The sequence below is a fragment of the Lepidochelys olivacea genome (genome assembly GCF_965140295.1).
Source record: "Lepidochelys olivacea isolate rLepOli2 genome assembly, chromosome: 14".
Lineage (NCBI taxonomy): Eukaryota > Metazoa > Chordata > Testudines > Cheloniidae > Lepidochelys > Lepidochelys olivacea.
Genome location: NC_140424.1, coordinates 40,639,185 through 40,663,185, shown reverse-complemented (window position 1 = coordinate 40,663,185; position 24,001 = coordinate 40,639,185). Strand labels below are relative to the sequence as shown.

General features: G+C 50.0%; 2 pseudogenes across 2 annotated transcripts; both read left to right on the top strand.

Annotated features, from left to right (window-relative positions):
* Positions 1–8,463: 8,463 nt before the first annotated feature.
* Positions 8,464–9,788, top strand: LOC311531004 (zinc finger protein RFP pseudogene; annotated as a pseudogene). Its single transcript, XR_014714583.1, has 2 exons — positions 8,464–9,015; positions 9,452–9,788. The product of XR_014714583.1 is annotated as a zinc finger protein RFP pseudogene (transcript).
* A 7,257-nt stretch (positions 9,789–17,045) lies between these two features.
* On the top strand, positions 17,046–20,149 carry LOC311531003 (butyrophilin subfamily 1 member A1 pseudogene; annotated as a pseudogene). The gene is made up of 2 exons: positions 17,046–17,073; positions 19,395–20,149. The product of its transcript is annotated as a butyrophilin subfamily 1 member A1 pseudogene (transcript).
* Positions 20,150–24,001: the final 3,852 nt, after the last annotated feature.

The following is a 24,001-nucleotide window of genomic DNA, read 5'->3' as shown; positions in this document are numbered from 1 at the left end:
CCTGGGCCGTCTCTTCCACAGAAACACTGTCCCACAGCGGGTCTAAGCACTTAGACCGGATTATCAGAGATTTCCGCTCTAGTGGTCCCTTAACAAACCAAAAGACTCTCTATGAAGCCTAATCAGCTCCGTCTTTAAACAGGGGAGAGGGGCAGGTCAAATAGTACTGGTGACTCAGGTGGACCATCAAGCAAAACACCTGTCCCCACCCTCTCCCTTGATGCCCTCAATGAAAACAGGCTAAGGACAGTTCTACTGCTCTTTACTGAGACAATAAAAATAACAACATTTCATTACCCCCCACCCCCGCATTCAAGTGATTTGTAACCCAACCCCAGCTAAAAGCTATCACTTGGGCAACACAGCTCTGTTTGCTGGATACCGAGGTAGATTAGGTGTGAACGTAAAGACAATCTGGTCCTGAAGCCTTCCCCCCCAGTCCCCAGCTGGGACTGGCTGTCAGGGGGAGCTCATTTAGACTTTGCTTACAAATCATAATTTGAAATTACTAGGTTGGCCAACATCACCGAAATGAATGCACTGATGTCATAAAAAACAAAAGCTGTGTAAGGAAGCTAGTCTGTGTTCATACTTTTCAAATCTATGATACTTTTTCACATACACGTATTTTATCATACACTTTATATGCTTTTAAAGTGTGTATTAATGTTTCAATTTCAATTCAAATTTCCAAACAATCACTAAAGTGGTAACACTGCATGTAACTAACTAGTTCACAAAACGGGGGAGGGGGAGGGGGGGCTGTGAAAATTCAATTCAGGGCGGGTATAACACCCTCCCTGGGGGGGGGGGGAATCCCTCAGCCTCTCCAGCTGCCCCCGCTGCCACAGCGACACTGGCCTTTTTAGCTCACAAGCTCAGTCAAAGCTTACGGGGTACGTCCACCCCAGCTGGAAATTCCACCTTCAGCTGCAACGTAGACGTCCCCAGGGAGAGAGAGAGCTGGGGTGTGTGTGTGGGATTCAGTGTGAGGGCAGAAGCAGAGCCGCTGAGCAGGGCAGTAGCAGGAGAGAGAGACAGCTGGTAGTGAAGGAAACTCACATGGTCACCGGGCTTCCTCCGGAAAGCTCCACTGCATGCGAGTGATCAGGAGGAAGGAGATGCCGACTGTCAGCCGGGGCCTTAAGCAACAGTGGCAGGATTCTCCCCTGCCCTGCCCCTCCTGCTGCCATTTACGCCTGGGCAGGGTGGGGGGTAAACCCTGCCAGCCAGAGTTCTCCTCTCACTTACACCAACAGTGGCATTTAAACTAAATTGGCCCTCACTTTGCACAGGGGTGAACGCCGACGCAAGGGGACAGGCAGGGGAGAATCAGGCCTGATGTGCACTCGGACAATGCTTCTCGAGCTATCTGATGTGGGGGACCAGCAAATTTTTTTCCCAGTGTGCGCAGACCGGCAGCCGATGGCTCACGGGCCGGCACCGGTCCACGGACCACCACTTTGAGTAGCACTGCACTGGAGGGAACATGGCGGTGGCCAGGGGCACTAAAAGGGCCACCACCCCTTCCTCCTGCCCCAGCTTTCAACCACTGCCAGGGACTGCTGCCCTTAGCTCCACTTTGTTCTAGTCACTAACGTTTTGGCCACTTACTCACTTAATTTCTGTCTTTCCTCCTGGTTTCTGCTCTCCACAGGACACCTTGTGGGCTGTTGTCATCAGTCTGGGATCACAGAATCATAGAAATACAGGTTGGAAGGGGCCACAAGACCTCATCAATCCAGAACCTGATCTGTGGCAGGACCAAGTAAACCGAGACCATCCCTGCCAGGTGTTTGTCCAACCTGTTCTTAAAACCCTCCGGTGATGGGGATTCCACAACCTCCCTTGGAAGCCTATTTACAGTCCTCTTTGGAGCAGCCCAGGCAGATTGGAAGGCTGTTCTCAGATCCCCTCTCAGCTTCCTTTTCTCAGGACTAAACATGCCTAGTTGTTTTTTAACCTTTCAGGTCAGGTTTTCTGAACCTTTGATCATTTTTTGTTGCTCACCTCTGGACTCGTCTTTCCTAAAGAGGGGCACCCAGGATTGCACTCACTACTCCAGCTGAGGCTTCAATGCGGGACAATGACATCCCATGTCTTACACAGAACACTCCTGTTAATACGTCCCACACTGATATTAGCCTTTTTCACAGTTCCGTTACATTGTTGACTCCTAGTACTATTTGTGATCTACTATGACCCCCAGATCCTTTGCAGCCATACTACCTCCTAGCCAGTTATTCCCCATTCTGTAGCTGTGCATTTGACTTGTCCTTCCTGAATGAAATACTTTGCACTTGAGTTAATTGAATTTCATTTTGTTGAATTCGGACCAATTCTCAGCCTTGGTGTCTTGTAAGCGGAAGCTGCAGAGGAAGCAAAGGCTGGCTGTAGTTCAGAGCGTGAGCCGCAGAGCTATAAATTCTCTTTTAGCCCTGTCACATCCTGTGCAAGGGCTTCGGAAACAAACGAAACAATTCTACAGTTAAAAACAGCCACCACCCAAAATCCCGCTGCAACTGTGCACTTATGGTGCAGAGTCACTTTAACTCGCTGAGAGTGACCTGAAAGAGCTGGAGATCAGTGACACAGTCACTGCAGCCAAGTGCAATGAGACCTTCAGCCTTGATACTCTCAGGGAGAACCCAGGCCTCCCTTAAGTCAGCGGCAGAATTCCCCTTTGCTCTCAGTACTTTGCTGTGATAGGCAGCTGGAGGAGAGATAATGGCTTATCCCAGTGGTGTCCCCAATGCATCTCTGAAAGGACCTAGCCACAAGCATCCCACTCTGTTTGTCCTGGTTTTGTACAGCACCTAGCACAATGGGGCCCTGGTCTATGAGTGGGGTCCCTAGGCACTACTGTAAAACTATTACTCCTCCTCTTCCCCTCCTCACAGTCTATGCACCTCAGCTTTACTCCACACCTCCCCTCCTCCCTTTTGCCTCTGCGCCTTATCTCTGGGCAATCTCATTAAAAGCCATGGCTTTCATTATCATCTTTATGCTGACAACTTCTAGATCAGCCTATCCACTCTGGGCCTGTTTCTGTCAGTCCAAATTAAAACCTCCAGTCTGTCTCCCTGTCTCTGTCCTCACTGGTATCCCACCATCAGTTTAAACTCAACACGGTTGAAACAAAGCTCCTAATGTCCCCACATCCACCCTCCCACTCACCCTCCTTTCTCAGTCACCATGGGCAGCCCCATAAGGGTGGTCACTCAGGCCATGAACTAGGCGTTGTCTTCAATTCAGCCCTCTCTGTAGCCCCACACTTCCCACTCATGTCTGAATCTTACCACTTCTTCCTTTACAAAATGTCTTCAAGATCTGGCCTTTCCAATCTGGTAATACAATTGACAGAGTTCAGCAGAAAAAGAGCAGTCTGAACTCGCCCCTTGCCTAACCATTGCCAGATAGTAATGGCTGGATGGCACCTTGGTGCAGGTAGATTAACTATGCAGGGGAGTGTCAGACTTTAGGGTTTCTGCAGCCAGACACCATGTCTGCTTTAGAAACACTACAGCAGCACAACAGGAAATCCACCTCCCGAGGTCGACAGAAGCAATCTACCATGGACCTAGCGCTGTCTTCGCCGGGGGCTAGGTTGGCTTAGCGCCATCTCTCAGGGGTGTGGATTTTTCACACCCCTGAGCAACGTAGCTGGATCGACCTAATTTTCAAGTGCAGACCTGGCCTGTGGCTGTGGGCCTGTTCGAACTCCCACCAACCTGGAAACTCCATGAGCAAACACTCATTTATAGAGTCCTCCCCCATAAACTTGCACAGGACATACAGATGGTCCATTGGGGTGGGGGTGAGAGGTTGGTGGGGCTGGCACAGGACAGAACCTGGGTTGTTTGGTGACCTAACTGTGCATTGGCAGACTGTCCAATGTTGGGATTTGTTTAGAAAGTGTCGCCTTAACTTAGAATCTCCAGGCTTCTGAACCTTGGTGGGTTTTGAGAAAACTACAGAATTCCCTTAGTACGGGGAGTTTTCCCTTCCAGTGACACTTCTCTCCCCTGCAGCCTTTAGCTCCAGTTTAACAAAAGCGCTCCCCTCCCCCCAGTCTAGAAGTTTCCTCAGGTCTTTGAGAATGGTGTGGCGGGGGAGGGCCTTTTCAAGGTTTGTTCTGGAGCAGGAATTTTTGCAGGGTTTTACTGTCCAGATCAGGCCCAGATGGGGCTGAAAATGTCTCCCCTGGACTCTGCCCTTGACCCTTCCCTTCAGGTCCTGCTGAAAAAGCAGCTCAGCCTGGCCCAAGACTCTGGCCCTTTGTGCTCCAGAGTGGGCGGTGAGTGAGCTAGTATCTGCAGCAGCTGAAGGGTTAAAGGAAACCATCTCTAGTGTGTGGGGAGCTGCAGCCCTGGCACTTCCGCAGGGAGGGTGTTTGTGAGAAGAGGGGAAGTGTCCCAGCAGCAGAAAACAGCACAGCAAGAGCTGGGACTGGCAGAGTCTCTTTCCCTATAGAATAAACGTATGGGCTCAAAGTTTCAGAACGGAGGATGGAGCTTCATGTGCTGAAAATGGGAGCTCAGCTCTGTACCTGCTTCTGCCCTGGAGACTGCAGAATGTGCCTCCGAAGGGCCTTGCTGCACTGGCTCATTGTGGGCATAGATCCCCCCTGGGCCCCATCCTGCAGCCCTGGGTCAGGAGAGAATGAGAGCTGCCCTGCCGGTGGAGAAGCACGTGGCGATTGCACTGTGGAAGCTGGCTACTCCAGACTGCTACCGATTGGTCATTAACCCGTTCGGAGCAGGAAAGTCAACTGTTGGACTCTGAAAGTCTGCGACTCTGGGCAACGTGGCGTGACGTTGTGGATGGCTTTGCACAAATGGGCTTCCCTAACTGCCACTTCGCTCTGCCTCTTCCTCCTCCTCCTCCTCAGACCACACACAACAGCACCCTCTGCCTCACCGCCGCAGCCCTAATCCCAGCCAAGTGCCGAGGGCAGGCCAGAGCTGGAGAGTGAGCCCAGCCCACACTCATCTGTAGTGGTGTGTCCTGTCCCGTGGGGCTGTGCCTGGCTCCCCATTGCAGGCTGAGTGAGGGGCAGGCTCACTCTACAGCCCCTCCCCTGTTTGCACCAGGCTGGGTTTAGGGTCACAGTGCAGAGGTGGAAGGTGTTGCTGCAAGTGGTCAGAGCCCCCAGGTCACAACACCCACAGCAGGGAGCCAGGCCCAGCCCTGTGGGTCAGAAGACACCACTGCAGGGTTTTGGGGGTGTCAGTGTGCCCATGAACCCCTGATAAAACCACCCTGCTGTGAACTTCTCCTCATATCTGTGCTCCTCCCATGTCTCATTCTTTATAACCCACTAGATGGGCTCTCTGGCCTGTCAGCCAGACATCAGCAACGGTTGCTGTTTGCAGTCGGGATGCTCTTAGCAGGTATCTGAAGAGACGAGCAGCTTTCTGAGTCAGGGCAGACACCGTAAATTCCTCCAACTGAGCCGAAGAGCTCTGGGATCTGTGTGCCCCCAAGGAGTGGGTCATGGGGCTCCCAGAGGGGAACGTGCCCTAGACGTTGCCCCCCCGGAGGCGTGCAGCTCCGAGCATGCTGAGATCCACGGCTACAGCTGCACAAACCAGAAGGGGCAGGGGTCAGAGATAAAACCTGACTCCACCTACAGCCTGACAATGTGTCCCCAGACTGTGCCATCAAAACAGAGACGCTCGGGCTGTACCTTCAAAATGAGATCAACTCCAGCTTGTCAGGGAAAGCTGAAAAGTCTGGACACTGATGGCTTCTGGGAAAACAATGCAGCAAAAACCAAGGTGCAGCACCTGGACCTTTCTAGCAGTTGGTCCCAAGCCCTTCAATTCTATTGCCTATATAGGGCTTGATCCTGCTTCTATTGAAGTCAATGTCAACACTCCCACGGAGCCCACAGAGCAATAAAAGCTACTGTTACTGAACTAAAAATCCTGCCTCTGATGCTCTAACCTGAACTGTCGCCTCTTGAGGCTGGTGATCTGGCTGTTCAGGCACCTTAATTCTGGCACTTCACAGTGTTTGCACCCTTGACTTCGCCACCGGAAGTTTTTTTTAATGTCGTTCTCTGCATGGAATTGAATATCAGCTGTGCCATCACGCAGTGCCAGTCTGTACTGTACGGCCTGCCTGCAGATTGCCCTCACTGCGGGCAAGGCAGAGTTCAGGGACGGTAGCTTAGTCTACACTTGCAATTGAACAACAAAACTTTTGTTTCAGAGTAACAGCCGTGTTAGTCTGTATTCGCAAAAAGAAAAGGAGGACTTGCGGCACCTTAGAGACTAACCAATTTATTTGATCATAAGCTTTCGTGAGCTACAGCTCGCTTCATCGGATGCATACTGTGGAAAATACAGAAGATGTTTTTATACACACAGACCATGAAAAAATGGGTGTTTATCACTACAAATTGTAATGGATTTTTTGTTGTTCACAGGTGCTCCCCTCCCCCAACACAAAAGTTTTGCCAAGGCAGATGGCTGCTTGTGCACTTGATGGAGCTACAAACTTCTCTGGAAGACATAGTGGAATACAAGCTTTGCTCAGGGAAAAGTGTAACCCTAACCTTTCCTATACACACTGTAGAGGCCATCTACTCCAGCTAGCACTAGTAAAAGCTGCAGAATCTTCAAAAGACATTAAAAAGCCACAAATTTAATGCCTTATTTATACTCTTTTTTCAGCAAGAGTCCAAAAGGACCGAACATTTTGGAAACAAATAGAAGATACAGTGGGATTGAAGTTCAAATTAGTCCAGCCTGGGGAAATCTGCTGGCATTATCATGAATGATTCTTGGCAGTTTTCTTACAATTACTGCAACCGTAATTACTGGCTTTGGAATGTATCCACGAAGATAGGACAGATCTAAGTCGTGAGGCTGGTGGACTACTTTTGTTACTAAGTTCAGAAAAGACTCTCGCCATTCTCTCTCCTGTAAGTCTACTGTTGAAATCACTTGAGTCATTAAACAATGTCATCCAGGCATCTACTACAACAGTAGTAGATCTCTGTCCAGCAATAGAAGCGATCCTTGGATCAATCAGAGATATCCATTGAAAATGTACTCCAAGAAGCAAAGACTTCAGTCCAGAAGTTGACTAATGAAGGTACTTGTATTGATTCCATAAGTGAAGAGGACAAGAAGTGTTTGTTAAGCCAGCTGAAAAAGTACACAGACTTGATTCTTACAAATCTACAATAGAGATTTCTGGATTCTATTCAACCTCCACGTAGCTTTTACAGATGCCTGTCTTATAAAACACCAACAGTTGAGTGGAGTGAGGCACTCCCAGCAATGGGGCTGCCATGTGATCAGGTCAGAATAGACAATTTTGAACATAGAGTGGAATATCATATGACGAACGAATGAAGATTTAACTTCAACTTCTTTATCATTACTAGTGGTTGGACCCAATCTTTGTGCTGTGTTTCCTGGGATGAAAGTAGGGATTCATCTCTTGCTACTCCCAGTCACAATAGCTACAGTTGAGCATATTTTTTCCTCATTTTATAGAATTTTGTGTTCTGAAGGGAGTCGCCTTCTGCCTGATCATGGGCATATCATGAAGGACTGGAAGTAACGGACACACAAGACACCAAAGAGTGCCAAATTACAACAAGAAACCAAGACGGGTGTAGATGTAGTGCTTCATCGTAGGCTTGAGTAGCCAACTTTAATTTTTGTGATGGTTTTAAAACGTGAGTTAAATCTAATAAAATGGTAGTGACACATTCTTCAGTTTCTACTATGGTGCTATACAGCCCACCTTTGGCCTCACGGTCTCAGCCCTCATCGGCCCTCACCCCCCCTAGAATATTCCAACACCCCCCCTAATTTCAATTCCTGGGGGAAACACTGCTGGTCTCTCTGCTGGGTGTGGTTGCATGACTTAGGGTCACCTGTCCCACTAGGGCCCAGACTGAGATCCCAGCACATTCCAGACCAGCTCCTGAGGCGCCATGAGATGGACTCTCGCCCTCTGTCCATGTGGTGGAGGGGGAGGAATTGGGTTATTGCACTCACAAGGGGAGCTGCTGGGGGAATTTTACCTGCTCAAAGACAATTTTAAAGGTTATAAAGCTTCAACTTTTTGAATCTCATTGTCCAGTGTCATTACATAGTTCTGGTCTGACCAAAATATTGTCTGATCCTCTCAGAATTTCCAACAGCTGTGAAAATTGTAATTGATAACAATTGGAATGAAATGCTGAAACCCAGATTGTTGTGCAACGGTGAACGTTTAAATCAATAAATATAAAAATTGTTTAAAATAAACATTATCTGTCAATATTGTATATTATATAAAAAGAAGAATTCCACCAAGTCTGACTATCACTTCCTAGACACACAGACGCTGCTCCTCCAGGCTCATCCTCAAGGGGGATGCCTCAGTGAACCGCCCCATCAGCACAGGGGCTGATTTCAGGACCAGAGCCCTAGTGGTACATTTTTCACCACAACCTCCATGGTGGGCCCCTTCCCCCTGAACGAACAGCCTGAGTCAATTCCAGAAGGGAAACAACCCCTTGCTGATGCAAGCGGGGCATAGTGTGAACTCAGGAAATGGAAACAAAGCCTGTCCCACTGCCCGGAGGGAGCCATGGCTGCAGAGAGCCCCGTGGAAAGTCTCCAGGAGGAAGCGACATGTCCCATCTGTCTGGAGTATTTCACAGACCCTGTCACTCTGGAGTGTGGGCACAATTTCTGCCGAGCCTGCATCGCCCAGTGCTGGGAGGGACCCGACACAGCCGCCTCCTGCCCTCAGTGCAGAGAAACTGTGCAACAGAGAAACCTCAGGCCCAACAGGCAGCTGGCAAATGTGGTAGAAATCGCCAAGCAGCTGAGTTTCCAGGCAGCGAAGGGAGCAGGAGGGGGTGGGGTGTGTGGGGAACACCAGGAGGCTCTGAAACTGTTCTGTGAAGAGGATCAAACCCCCATCTGTGTGGTGTGCGACAGATCCCGGGCTCACCGCACTCACACAGCGGTTCCCATACAGGAAGCTGCCCAAGAGTACAAGGTACCGAGTTGTTTTCCAGTCTAATGGGAATAACTTTGGATTTTAATTACAGGGAAATGGCATCACAAGTTGCCCGAGACAGGTGTAACTGTGTCATTCAGCTGTGTGTAGCCTTCATTCCATGAAAGATGCCGTACAAATTAATGAGACTCCAGCCTGGCAGGAAAGGCAAGAGATGAAGATTTTAAAATTGTCTGATGTGGGAAAGTTTTCTCTGAGCAGCTGAATCCTTTTCAAACCCAGCTCCCACCATGAAATAAAGGAACTCTCTGCAGACTGGAAGCTATTAAATGACAAATGAGGTTTGACTCACAGGAGCGGCCGGCCAGTCTATGTGAGAGTACTGCCTGCAGGCTGGAGAAGGGGGAGCTACAAGCTGTGGCTGTTATTACTGATTGTATCACAGTGTTTATTATGGTTATTTGCGTCCCAGCAGCGCCTACAAATCCCAGATGAGATCTGACCTCGAGGTGCCCTGCACAAAACCCAGTGAGGGACAATCCCTGCCCTGAGTCATTTACAGTGTAACTGGACAAGAGAGACAAAAGGTGGAAGGGACACTAAGCCCTGGTCTACACTAGGACTTTAGGTCGAATTTAGCAGCGTTAAATCGATGTAAACCTGCACCCGTCCACACGATGAAGCCCTTTATTTCGACTTAAAGGGCTCTTAAAATCGATTTCCTCACTCCACCCCTGACAAGTGGATTAGCGCTTAAATCGGCCTTGCCGGCTCGAATTCGGGGTACTGTGGACACAATTCGACGGTATTGGCCTCTGGGAGCTATCCCAGAGTGCTCCATTGTGACCGCTCTGGACAGCACTCTCAACTCAGATGCACTGGCCAGGTAGACAGGAAAAGAACCGCGAACTTTTGAATCTCATTTCCTGTTTGGCCCGCGTGGCAAGCTGCAGGTGACCATGCAGAGCTCATCAGCAGAGGTGACCATGATGGAGTCCCAGAATCGCAAAAGAGCTCCAGCATGGACCGAACGGGAGGTACGGGATCTGATCACTGTATGGGGAGAGGAATCCGTGCTATCAGAACTCCGTTCCAGTTTTCGAAATGCCAAAACCTTTGTCAAAATCTCCCAGGGCATGAAGGACAGAGGCCATAACAGGGACCTGAAGCAGTGCCGCGTGAAACTTAAGGAGCTGAGGCAAGCCTACCAGAAAACCAGAGAGGGGAATGGCCGCTCCGGGTCAGAGCCCCAAACATGCCGCTTCTATGATGAGCTGCATGCCATTTTAGGGGATTCAGCCACCACTACCCCAGCCGTGTTGTTTGACTCCTTCAATGGAGATGGAGGCAACACGGAAGCAGGTTTTGGGGACAAAGAAGATGATGATGATGATGAGGTTGTAGATAGCTCACAGCAAGCAAGAGGAGAAACCGGTTTTCCCGACAGCCAGGAACTGTTTCTCACCCTGGACCTGGAGCCAGTACCCCCTGAACCCACCCAAGGCTGCTTCCCGGACCCGGCAGGTGGAGAAGGTACCTCCGGTGAGTGTACCTTTTAAAATACTATACATGGTTTAAAAGCAAGCATGTGAAAGGATTACTTTGCCCTGGCATTCGCGGCTCTCCTGGATGTACTCCCAAAGCCTTTGCAAAAGGTTTCTGGGGAGGGCAGCCTTATTGCGTCCTTCATGGTAGGACACTTTACCACTCCAGGCCAGTAACACGTACTTGGGAATCATTGTACAAGAAAGCATTGCAGTGTATGTTTGCTGGCGTTCAAACACCATCCGTTCTTTATCTCTCTGTGTTATCCTCAGGAGAGTGAGATATCATTCATGGTCACCTGGTTGAAATAGGGTGCTTTTCTTCAGAGGACACTCAGAGGAGCCCGTTCCTGCTGGGCTGTTTGCCTGTGGCTGAACAGAAATGTTCCCCGTTGTTAGCTACGGGGAGGGGGAAGGGTTGAGGGGGTAGCCACGCGGTGGGGGGAGGCAAAATGCGACCTTGTAACGAAAGCACATGTGCTATGTATGTAATGTTAACAGCAAGGTTTACCCTGAAAGAGTGTAGCCACTGTTTTATAAAATGTGTCTTTTTAAATACCGCTGTCCCTTTTTTTTCTCCATCAGCTGCATGTGTTTCAATGATCACAGGATCTTCTCCTTCCCAGAGGCTAGTAAAGATTAGAAAGAAAAAAAAACGCACTCGAGATGAAATGTTCTTTGAGCTCATGCTGTCCGTCCACACTGACAGAGCACAGACGAATGCGTGGAGGCAAATAATGTCAGAGTGCAGGAAAGCACAAAATGACCGGGAGGAGAGGTGGCGGGCTGAAGAGAGTAAGTGGCGGGCTGAAGACAGGGCTGAAGCTCAAATGTGGTGGCAGCGTGATGAGAGGAGGCAGGATTCAATGCTGAGGCTGCTGGAGGACCAAACCAGTATGCTCCAGTGTATGGTTGAGCTGCAGCTAAGGCAGCTGGAGCACAGACTGCCACTACAGCCCCTGTGTAACCAACCGCCCTCCTCCCCAAGTTCCATAGCCTCCACACCCAGACGCCCAAGAATGCGGTGGGGGGGCCACCGGCCAACCAGCCACTCCACCACAGAGGATTACCCAAAAAACAGAAGGCTGGCATTCAATAAATTTTAAAGTTGTAAACTTTTAAAGTGCTGTGTGGCATTTTCCTTCCCTCCTCCACTACCCCTCTTGGGCTACCTTGGTAGTCATCCCCCTATTTGTGTGATGAATGAATAACGAATGCATGAATGTGAAGCAACAATGACTTTATTGCCTCTGCAAGCGGTGATCGAAGGGAGGAGGGGAGGGTGGTTAGCTTACAGGGAAGTAGAGTGAACCAAGGGGCGGGGGGTTTCATCAAGGAAAAACAAACAGAACTTTCACACCGTGGCCTGGCCAGTCATGAAACTGGTTTTCAAAGCTTCTCCGATGCGTACCACGCCCTCCTGTGCTCTTCTAACCGCCCTGGTGTCTGGCTGCGCATAACCAGCAGCCAGGTGATTTGCCTCAACCTCCCACCCTGCCATAAACGTCTCCCCCTTACTCTCACAGATATTGTGGAGCACACAGCAAGGAGTAATAACAATGGGAATATTGGTTTCGCTGAGGTCTAAGCGAGTCAGTAAACTGCGCCAGCGCGCCTTTAAACGTCCAAATGCACATTCTACCACCATTCTGCACTTGCTCAGCCTGTAGTTGAACAGCTCCTGACCACTGTCCAGGCTGCCTGTGTACGGCTTCATGAGCCATGGCATTAAGGGGTAGGCTGGGTCCCCAAGGATACATATAGGCATTTCAACATCCCCAACAGTTATTTTCTGGTCTGGGAAGAAAGTCCCTTCCTGCAGCTTTTGAAACAGACCAGAGTTCCTGAAGATGCGAGCGTCATGTACCTTTCCCGGCCATCCCACGTTGATGTTGGTGAAACGTCCCTTGTGAGCCACCAGAGCTTGCAGCACTATTGAAAAGTACCCCTTGCGGTTTATGTACTCGGCGGCTTGGTGCTCCGGTGCCAAGATAGGGATATGGGTCCCGTCTATGGCCCCACCACAGTTAGGGAATCCCATTGCAGCAGAGCCATCCACTATGACCTGCACATTTCCCAGGGTCACTACCCTTGATATCAGCAGATCTTTGATTGCGTGGGCTACTTGCATCACAGCAGCCCCAACAGTAGATTTGCTCACTCCAAATTGATTCCCAACTGACCGGTAGCTGTCTGGCATTGCAAGCTTCCACAGGGCTATCACCACTCGCTTCTCAACTGTGAGGGCTGCTCTCATCTTGGTATTCATGCGCCTCAGGGCAGGGGAAAGCAAGTCACAAAGTTCCATGAAAGTGCCCTTACGCATGCGAAAGTTTCGCAGCCACTGGGAATTGTCCCAGACCTGCAACGCTATGCGGTCCCACCAGTCTGTGCTTGTTTCCCGAGCCCAGAATTGGCGTTCCACACCATGAGCCTGCCCCATTAGCACCATGATGCATGCATTGGCAGGGCCCATGCTTTCAGAGAAATCTGTGTCCATGTCCTGATCACTCACGTGACTGCGCTGACGTCGCCTCCTCACCCGGTATCGCTTTGCCAGGTTCTGGTGCTGCATATACTGCTGGATAATGCGTGTGGTGTTTAATGTGCTCCTAATTGCCAATGTGAGCTGAGCGGCCTCCATGCTTGCCTTGGTATGGTGTCCGCACAGAAAAAAGGCGCGAAACGATTGTCTGCTGTTGCTCTGACGGAGGGAGGGGCGACTGACGACATGGCTTACAGGGTTGGCTTCAGGGAATTAAAATCAACAAAGGGGGTGGCTTTACATCAAGGAGTATTTCAGGCAGGACTTCATGGAGGGCTCCAATAAGAAATGGTGCACCTAAGTTATTGTTCTTATTGGAACAAGGAGGTTAGTCTGGCCTCTGATTGATACATGGCTAGATTTACCTCGCTGCACCTTCTCTGTGAGTGACTACAGTGTGACCTAGAGGAATGAGTCCCCTAGACGGGGGAGGAGGCAAATGAGTACAAAACAAATCTGGTCTATTTCTTGTTTTGATCCACTCCACCTATCTTTTACATCTTTGGCTGGCAGCAGACGGTGCAGAAGGACTGCAAGCCATCCACATCTCATGGCTGCTCAGTAGAAGATGGTGCAATACGACTGCTAGCCATCCTCATCTCTTGCCTGCCCGGCAGAAGATGGTACAATACGACTGCTAGCCATCTTCATCTCTTGGCTGCCCGGCAGAAGATGGTACAATACGACTGCTAGCAATCCATATCGCCTGCCTGCTCACCATAAGACGGTTCAATAGGACTGACTGCAGGACTAAAGAGAATGACCTGGTCAAGTCACTCCAAATTTAGTCCCTGCGCCCATGCCTGCCCAGGTGCTCCCAGCCGACGTGGCCAGGAGCACCTCGGACACAATGAGGACGGCTACCAGTCGTATTGCACCGTCTGCTGCCACAAGGCAAGGGGTTGCTGCTACTGTGTAGCAATGCCATACCAAGTCTGCCAGCACCCAGGAGACATAGGGTGACGGTTACCTGAGCGGGCTCCATGCTTGCCGTGGTATGGCGTCTGCACAGGTAACTCAGGAAAAAAGGTGCGAAACGATTGTCTGCCCTTGCTTTCACGGAGGGAGGGAGGGAAGGGGGGCCTGACGATATGTACCCAGAACCACCCGCGACCATGTTTTAGCCCCATCAGGCATTGGGATCTCAACCCAGAATTCCAATGGGCAGCGGAGACTGCGGGAATTGTGGGATAGCTACCCACAGTGCAACGCCCCGGAAGTCGACTCTAGCCTCGGTACTGTGGAAGCACTCCGCCAAGTTAATGCACTTAGAGCATTTTCAAACACACTCGAATATATAAAACCGATTTCTAAAAAAACGACTTCTATAAATTCGACCTTATTCCGTAGTGTAGACATACCCTAAGGCACAAAGAGGGGAAGTGATTTGTCCAAGGTCACTCAGTAGGTCAGTGTCAGAGCTGGGTATAAACCCCCATTTTTCCAAGACTAAGTCCAGTGCCCTAACCACTAGGATATGCTGCCTCCTCATGCCCCAGCAGCACTGAGCAGTGATGAAGTGCGGACAGTAGAAGGAAAAAATTCCTTGACAAAAGCCCCAGGCCCAGCAGGGAAAGCAGGTTTCCCACTGGGATTTGAACTCCTGTGTTCCTCCAGGAAGGGTTAAATTCAGCTGCTGCCGGCCTGCACTAGAGGAGATCAGCGGGCTAAACACTGTGTGGGACCCCGAGCACCTTCAGTCCACACACAAAATGGCTCCACACAGCTCAGGTCCATGCCAAGTCCCACTGGGATTAGATTGGCTTGTAGCCAAACTAACCCCGGGCTGGAGCTGACCGGTGCCAGTCTGACCTGTTCTGTGGTGTACGTGGGCAAGGACCAGCCAAAGTGGTTCCATGAGTCCCACCAGGCAGCCTTTTGAAATCTCCCAGAATCCACTGCTTCCGGGATCTTTACCAGGCAATGGGACCATGGGGACCTCCCCAGGGGGCATTGCCACAGAAAAGGTTTAGGGCAGCACTGGGGCAAACCCCAACCGTTCTTTATACAAATCTGCCTGTCTAATTAGGGGGGCCACTGAGGCATCCCCAGAACACAGGACATCTCCACGCCTGCCTGCATGGGCCCTCCCACACCTGAATTGGTCAGCCTGCGTGGGCCCACCACCACCTTTGTCAGCGCACCCCCACCGGCATCATTCTGCATGGAAGTGCCGCCCAGACCCCTACCCCCGCCCCCACTGGTGTCTCCCTGCATCCTCGGTCTCCTCCTCTCTCTTTTTCACAGGACAAAGCCACGTCCAGTGCTGGGTCCCTGCCAGACAGGGATAGGGCTCCACCAAACTGGGACCGCGCAGCTTCAAACCAGACGAGTGGCCTCCTGATGTCTCATGGGCTTTGCCCTGGTGCTTGGACCAGCTCTGCCCAACCAGTGCCGTCCCCAGGGCTTCAGAGCTCCTAGGATTTGTATCACTTTGTTCGTTAAACCTTCTCAAAAACAGATATATTGATTCACCCGCATGTGACTCCATTGCCCTGTTATGTGCTATACCACTAATCAATCCACACATACCAGTAAAGCTTGGTTATAATTGAGATCTCTCTCTAATTACTGGTTTCAGAGTAACAGCCGTGTTAGTCTGTCTTCGCAAAAAGAAAAGGAGTACTTGTGGCACCTTAGAGACTAACCAATTTATTTGATCATAAGCTTTCGTGAGCTACAGCTCACTTCATCGGATGCATACTGTGGAAACTGCAGAAGACATTATATACACAGAGACCATGAAACAATACCTCCTCCCACCCCACTCTCCTGCTGGTAATAGCTTATCTAAAGTGATCATCAAGTTGGGCCACACACACACACAAACTCACTCTCCTGCTGGTAATAGCTCATCCAAAGTGACCACTCTCCCTACAATGTGCATGATAATCAAGGTGGGCCATTTCCAGCACAAATCCAAGTTTAACCAGAACGTCAGGGGGGGAGGGGTAGAAAAAAACAAGGGGAAATAGGCTACCTTGCATAATGACTTAGCCACTCCCAGTCTCTATTTAAGCCTAAATTAATAGTATCCAATTTGCAAATGAATTCCAATTCAGCAGTTTCTCGCTGGAGTCTGGATTTGAAATTTTTTTTGTTGTAAGATAGCGACCTTCATGTCTGTGATTGCGTGACCAGAGAGATTGAAGTGTTCTCCGACTGGTTTATGAATGTTATAATTCTTGACATCTGATTTGTGTCCATTTATTCTTTTACGTAGAGACTGTCCAGTTTGACCAATGTACATGGCAGAGGGGCATTGCTGGGACATGATGGCATATATCACATTGGTGGATGTGCAGGTGAACGAGCCTCTGATAGGCTCAGCCCGCTGCTGGTTTGGGGTCCTGGCCACTGGCCCTGCTCAGCCCGCTGCTGGTCTGGGGTTCTGGCTGCCTGCCCCTTGCCAGCCAGGGTCCCGGCTGCAGGCCCTGCTCAGCCCGCTGCCGGCCTAGGTGAACGGAACCCCAGGCCGGCAATGGGCTGAGTGGGCCGGCGGAGTAAGCACAGCATTTTAATTTAATTTTAAATGAAGCTTCTTAAACATTTTGAAAACCTTGTTTACTGTACAATACAACAATAGTTTAGTTATATAATATATAGACTTAGAGAGAGAGACCTTCTCAAAAACATTAAAATGCATTACTGGCACGTGAAACCTTAAATTAAACTGAATAAACGAAGATTCGGCACACCACTTCTGAAAGGTTGCCGACCCTTGGTTTAGGTGTTAAGTTAAAAAAAATTAAGTTTAGTTAAGTTTTAGTTTCTTTAGTTTGTTTGATGAATAAAATACTGTCCTTTATGATTGAGTATTCAATAAATGTTCGCCTTTAAAAAAAAAAGACAGACATTCCCTGGGTGCACACTCTAATGAAGTGTGATTCACACGCCTATGCTCTTGGGTGAGAATGCCACACCCTTAGGATCCAAGACCCTCAGACTGATTAATTCAACCCCTTATTTGTTCCAAAAGCATGCCTTGCTATTACAACCACTACTCAAGTAAGAAATGACGGACATACTGAAAGAAATGCTGCCCACCTACCTTCTTCTGGGGCATAGGCAGGTCATGATGTATTTCTCCCATGATGCTCCGACTACCCTTTACAATGTCTGACATGTTATATGCATCCAGATTATATATTTAATTGTTCTTTTCCAGTCATCTTTGTGTGTTATGCATTGGAAGTATCTTTAGGACTTTGCTGTCCAAGCTATTTTCAAGTTATCCTCGTTTCTGATTCATTCCTTGGCAGTCGTTACACACTGATGTGCACGGGTCACTTTGACCCTTTTCACCACATGGGATTTTTTGGACTTTGCTCACTGCTCCTGGGCGGTACATTTTGGGTGCCTGCTGTCTTGAAGCACATTGTGTGGTCAAAACATCTCTTTGTCCTACATAGCAACTTATGAACACATCACTTAATAACAAGGTCACTTAAGGCAACATTTCCTTTATGTCAGGTATGATGATTTCTGAAAATCTTATTTCATCCTATAAAAGAAAAGGTTCTAGCAATCCCAAAGGATCAGACACGTCCTCTCCCAGGTTAACGGATGTTTCAGATCTTACCCAAATACACACTACAGCCATTTCTTATGAACTAAATTAAACTTTAACAAAAGAGAGAGAGAGTATGGTTAAAAGATGAATACACATACAGACATGAGTTTGGTTCATCGAGGTTCAGATCCATAGCAGAGATGGCAAGCTTTCTAGCTGTAAAGAGTTCTTTCAGAAATAGTTCACAGTCCAATGTCCAATATCGCCTTCAGGGCGTACCAGCATAACTGGGACCTCAGCCTTGCGACTCAAACTTCCCCTGATGAAGCCTAAGCAGATCTGAGATGACAGAATCAGGACCCAAGGATCTTTTACACAATTTCATGTCTTTTGACAAGTTGGGAGTTCAAAAGGACATTGGTTCCGTTGCTGGGAGATGCCTGAATGAGAGAGGAGAGAGGTTTCAGACCTTTTTACATTAAATACCTGAGCATGTCTCTGTCTGTTTCTGTGCCATGATGAAAACACAGTTCTAGGAATTCAGAGTGGGGACGCTGTTATAAATATGAAGCCTGAAATCTCATCTCTCTTATCCTTTCCCCCTCCAGACACTCTGCCGTCTGCACTGGAGAGAAAAAGAGGACAACCAATAGGAGCACACAGACAGGGTGAGACTGAATCCTCTTCCCAGTGTTGGCCCATCTCTGTGGCCCCAACCCTGCTCCACTTCCCCAGAGGCCCTGCCCCCTGGCCAGGCCAGAAGCCAGAGCCGGGCTCCCATCCAGGGTACCTGAGCGACACTGGGGAGCTCTGAACCCTCCACCTGCCCTGGAGTGGTGCACTCCGGGGAGTTGGGACATGGGGCAGGAACTGCTCTCAGGCCCCCCAGATACCCACCCAGGGCAGGTGGTCAAGGGTTCTCCCCAGCAGACAAGGCTCCTAGGGTGGGGTCAGGGGCTTGGCGGGAAGAGGAGTAATGGGGCAGGGCCACGGAGTGGGCAGGGCCATAGGTGGAGGGACCTTGTGCCCCACCTCCAACTTCTACCAAGGGTCCAGAACACCTGGGGAGATCCAAAGCTGACATCACACAAACAATCCTGACACCAACCTGAGTGCTGAGTCCATGCCCATGCTGATAAACAGAAACACTCCCTGAGCAGCACCCGAACACAGCTCTCTGCCCTGAGGGCTGACACATCCCTCTGCTTCACCCCGGTGCAGGGGATCTCCCCATTGCTCTTCTCCAACATCCTGCCTTTCCTTTGGGCAGGGCTGGGCTCTCCCATTGGAGCTGCTCCCTGTTTCCTGGACTAGGGAGATGCTCTCCCTCTGATGCTGCCAGCTCCTCCTTTCTCTCTAGGCTGGGGATGGGGCTACCCCACCCAATGCCATCTCCTACTCTCTGGTTTTAAGCAGCTCTTCCTCAGTGCTGCACCTTCCTCTCTGTTCCCCGGCCTGGGAGTGGAGGCTGCCTTTAGGGAAGGGAGCTTCCCTCTGGGATACAGAGCTGGTACCTGCCTCCTCTGTTCCCTCCTCAATAAAAGCTTCTGACACCTTCCTGGCTGTGTCTCTGCCACTGGGAATGGAGCAGCCCCAGCAGAGGGAGCTGGCAGCTGAAGCTTCTGGAAGAAGATGAGAAATACACTGAGGAATTACAGTGATATCTCTGCTCAGTCTCAGGTACCCAGGACAGAGGCAGCTCCCTGCGATCCAGGACTGTCCCAGCCAGGACGGGGCTGCTGGGGTGTGTGAGAAATGGTCCCAGCCTCCCCCAGGGCCGAGCTCTGCCCCTAATGCTCTGATTTTCTCCCCCCAGCGAATGTGACCCTGGATTCAGACACGGCTCATCCCCGGCTCGTCCTGTCTAAGGATGAGAAAAGTGTGAGATGGGAACACACACTGCAGCAACTGCCCAGCAACCCTGAGAGATTTGACTCTGAGCTCTGTGTGCTGGGCTGTGAGGGATTCACCGCGGGGAGACATTGCTGGGAGGTGGAGGTGGGTGGCCGACGCTGGGCTGTGGGGGTGGCCAGAGAGTCTGTGGGGAGGAAGGGAGAGATCATCCGTAGCCCTGAGCAAGGGATCTGGGCTGTGGGGTGGTGGGAGGGTCAGTTCTGGGCTCTCACCTCCCCTGTGACCCCCTCTGCCCCTGAGCCGGGCCCCCAGCAGGACCCGTGTTTGTCTGGACTGTGACCAGGGGCAGGTGACATTTATCGGTGCTGGTGACGAGGCCCCGATCTTCACTTTCCCGCCGGGCTCGGTTCTTGGGGAGATAATCCAACCCTGGCTCCAGGTGGGGCAGGTAGCCCGGCTCAGACTGTGTCCCTGCGACACGCAGGGGGGGCGCGGGGGAATAGCTCACTGGGAGCCATGAGAGCAGTTTCTCTAGCCTCACACACCCATAGCCGCCTCCATGACCCTGGAGTTTGCTTCCAGTCTCAACTCTGGACTGTCTGGACTGCCAAACCATGGAGAGCATTGAGTGAGTGAGGTAGAGAAGCCGATCTCATCACTGCCCCAGGGACTGTGCAGCCTGTTTGCCACTTTCCCCTATGAGCCAGGAGGACTCTGGGGATCCTGGGTCAGACAGTGCCACTGAGACATCGGGGGGGGGGAACAGCCCACTGGGAATGGAAAAATGGGTTTCTCTAGCCAAATTATCCTAGTCCCTAAGGCCTGGAGGACTCCTGTCTACCCAACCCTCTGGCCTCTTAGCTCAGTGACCCCTGGAAGCTCCTCCCCACTCCCTCCCTGCAGCACCAGGAATGGGAGGGGAGGGTGAAAAACTTCTGGGGGTGCAGGAGGGGAAAAGGGGCCCTGAGGGGCAGATGTGGGGGCTGTGGGGTCACAATTGGTGGGGGGGTTGGGGGCAGAAGTGATGTGGGGTTGGGGGGCAGAATTAATGTGGGGCTGGAGACAGGTGGATGTGGGGTGGCAGGGACACCGAATTAGTTAATTGGGATTTTGCATTTTGGGAAGAAGCTGGAAGCTCCGCACGAGCCGGGAGCCTGGGAGAAGGAGACCCAGGGACTCGGGAGTGCACATCCATCCCAATATTCAGTAGAAATGAGTGACTAGCATAGACACTTCCTACATCGGTAGAAGGGTTTTACAATCAGTGCAGTAAATCCAGCTCTAGGAGAGGCAGTAGCTAGGGCAACAAAGAATTCTTCCCTTGACCTATCTGCATCTACCTCAGGGGTTAGATCGACCTAATTACATCACACAGGGTGTGAAAGTTTTCAGTGCAATGCAGCTAGGCTGACCTATGTTGTAGGTGTAGACCAGGTCTCAGGAAGAATAATGGTATGTCTACACTGCAGCTGTGTTGCTGAAGTGCCATAGTGTAGATAGAATATCAGGGTTGGAAGGGACCTCAGGAGGTCATCTAGTCCAAACCAGGGCCAATCCCCAATTTTTGCTGCAGATCCCTAAATGGCCCCCTCAAGGATTGAACTCACAACCTTGGGTTTAGCAGGTCAATGCTCAAACCACTGAGCTATCCCTCTCCCCCTCAAATGTATCCTGCATTAATGGAAGTGTTTTTTCCATCATTCTAGTTAATCCCCCTTTCTGAGAGGCTGTAGCCAGGTCACCAGCAGAATTCCATTGTCTGCACGGGGGAAAGCCTTGCATAACTCAAATTTTGCGTAAGTCGGAAACGTATATCTGTACGTTATGCAAAAATTACCAGAACTCGAAAATCCTATTTCTAGCTTACGGAACTTTTTCCATAAGTGCGAATTTGCGTAAGTGGGGTCTTGCATAACCCGGGAAGCGTCTGTATATGGATTCAGGTTTTGGGGTACAGGGACTGTTACACTGGATTTGGAAAAAGAACCATTGGGAAACAGCTGAGGGTGGAAATTTGGTCCAAAAGGAAAACTGGAAATTTATCTATGATTGGTTGAAAGAACACCTGGGAAAATTAAAGGTAAGACATATTAAAAGTCATCAAAAGGAAGAAGGGGATGAAAAATATCAGAAAGTTAAAGTGGATGCTTTAGCTAAATTAGCAAAAAAGGAACCTTTGGGGGTTATGTTAATTACTAGAGCTCACAACATAAAACAGGAGGCCGAACCTAAAGATGGGGAACCTGGAGTATGAAAGGGGGTTTATGTAAGAAAACAGGAGAGGTAAAGTGGCAAACTTCAAAGAGAAGAGATCATTAACCTGTGTTAATCTATGGCCCACCAAGGAATAGAAAATACTCTCTTTTAAGGTAAAAATAGATTGGAATACAGCCGAAGGTGCGAGAGGACGTAGAAAATTTGGTTAAAAACTGCATAAGATGTGCAGCAGATGGGAACAGACCACCAAATTTGGGACCCTTGTGGCACCAAAGAATTGTAGGGCCGTGGAGTAGAATACAGGTTGATTATATTAAAACCCAAAGAGGGAATCAGTATTTATTAGTGGTAATAGATTCCTTTTCTGGCTGGATGGAGGCAATTCCCACAGGAATCATACTTCAGAGACCACTGCCAAGAAGTTGTGGAAAGTACTGTTTAGTAGATATGGGACTCCAGAAGTAATTGGTTCAGATGATGGAGCACATTTTATAGGAAAAGTAATTAAAAAATATTAAAAGCTTTAGGAGTAAAGCAACAACTACATATCTCCTACCATCCTCAATCGTCAGGGACAGTAGAAAGGATGGATCAGATTATCAAGCAAGCCCTACGCCAAGTGGTGCAAGAAACTGGCAAAGGTTGGGACAATAAATTATCAAGGGTAATTGGCAGCCATCCGGAGCAGTGATCGATTGGATACTGGCTACCCGCCTTATCAAATTCTCTTTGGAAGGTCTATGAGATTGTGGAACCCTTTATTATGAGGAGGAGGGAGAGTCTCTGTTGTCCTGGGCCTTCATCTGCAACTCCAAGGAGACAGTCCTGGGCAGGCCGCCATGATCCAAGCGGTGCCATTTCCTCCAATTCTTAGACATTTTTAAAGCAGTCCCACTGGTGTTATTTCCTTTTTTGCCGATTCTTCATTTTTTCCCAAGGACATAACAAAATTGCTTTTTGATAAACAGTTCTTTTTGACCAATTCACCTTTCAGTTCTCGCTTCGGTTGCCAAAATGCAAATCATGCACTCATGTCGAAACACACTCCAGCCAACACAGCAAAAGCCACTCATGGGGCTGGAAGTATTTTGTCGGCAAAATTGCCGAAAAGTGCTGCATTGACACAGCCTTGTCACTAAAAGTCGGTGTGGTGTAGACAAGCCCAGTGTAAATCAGGGCAGAAAAAAAGGACTGGTGCCTAAAGAGAATTCCTTTTCTTATTCCACTGTGCATCCCAAGCACCGCTGTGCTTTTCAGGCTTGGAGGGAAATGTTCCATTCTCGAGAGAATGAAAGGCCATTTGGGAAGTGATGGCCCAGAACCCTGGCAGACAAGGGCCTGGATGAGGGCTGGACTCAGCCATTGGTATCAGCTGTTTCTTTTTAGTTATTCACAGGGATTTTGGATCCTGGCTGACCTGCCAGCCATCTCGTAAAACGCTTCCCTATGGCCTTTTGACACACACAGAGGTATCTCACTGCCAAGTCCCTCTCCTAGGAGGGAAGGGGGAAGGCTGCAGGGCAACCTCCCACCTCCATGCAGCCAGGGGCCAATGCTTGCCACTGCCATTCTGGAGCCTCCACATGTATGTATTGACAAATAAAATTGGCAGAATTTTAAAATATTGTGCACAGAATTTTTAATTTTTTTGGTGCTGAAAGCCCTCGGGAATATGGCATGCTGGACAGTTGTGGGGGGCTGTGAGGGGGTGCTGGACAGTGCGGGGAGTCTGTGGGTGGGAGGCCACTGGGCATAGGGATTGGGGGTGGAGATCTCTGGGTGAGGGGCCACTGGGCATGGGGGTTGCTGGGCATAAGGGGGTGGGGGGACCTGGGCAGGGCAGCGGTGTGGCACGCACATGGGCAGTGCAGGGCTGGGGTTGGGGGCACAGCGGGAAGGGAAGTGCAGGGGTTAGGGTGAAGGTGACACTGTGGAGAGGTTGGGGTGAAGATGGCAAAATGTAGGGGTTAGGGTGCAGGGGGGGGTCAAGGGTGAGTGGCAAAGGGGGTTCAGGAGGGGGAGCCCACAGGAGCCAAGGGAAAAGGCCCTTAGGCCGGCCCTGCACCCTGGTGGATATGAGAGTGGGTTTCTGCTGTCACCCTTCCCCTCTGGCATCATTTTCCTTCCCCCCTTACTCCTGCTCTTTCTCCTTTTGCTTCTCTTTCCCGCAAGTCTGGCTCAGCCCGCCCAGACAGCTCCAACTTTTGCACCAGTGCAGGTCGGGTGACCAGATGTCCCAATTGTATAGGGACAGTCCCGCTATTTGGGGCTTTCTCTTATATAGGTGCCTATGACCCCCTCCCCTGTCCTGATTTTTCACACTGGCTGTCTGGTCACCCTAGTGCTGGTAAC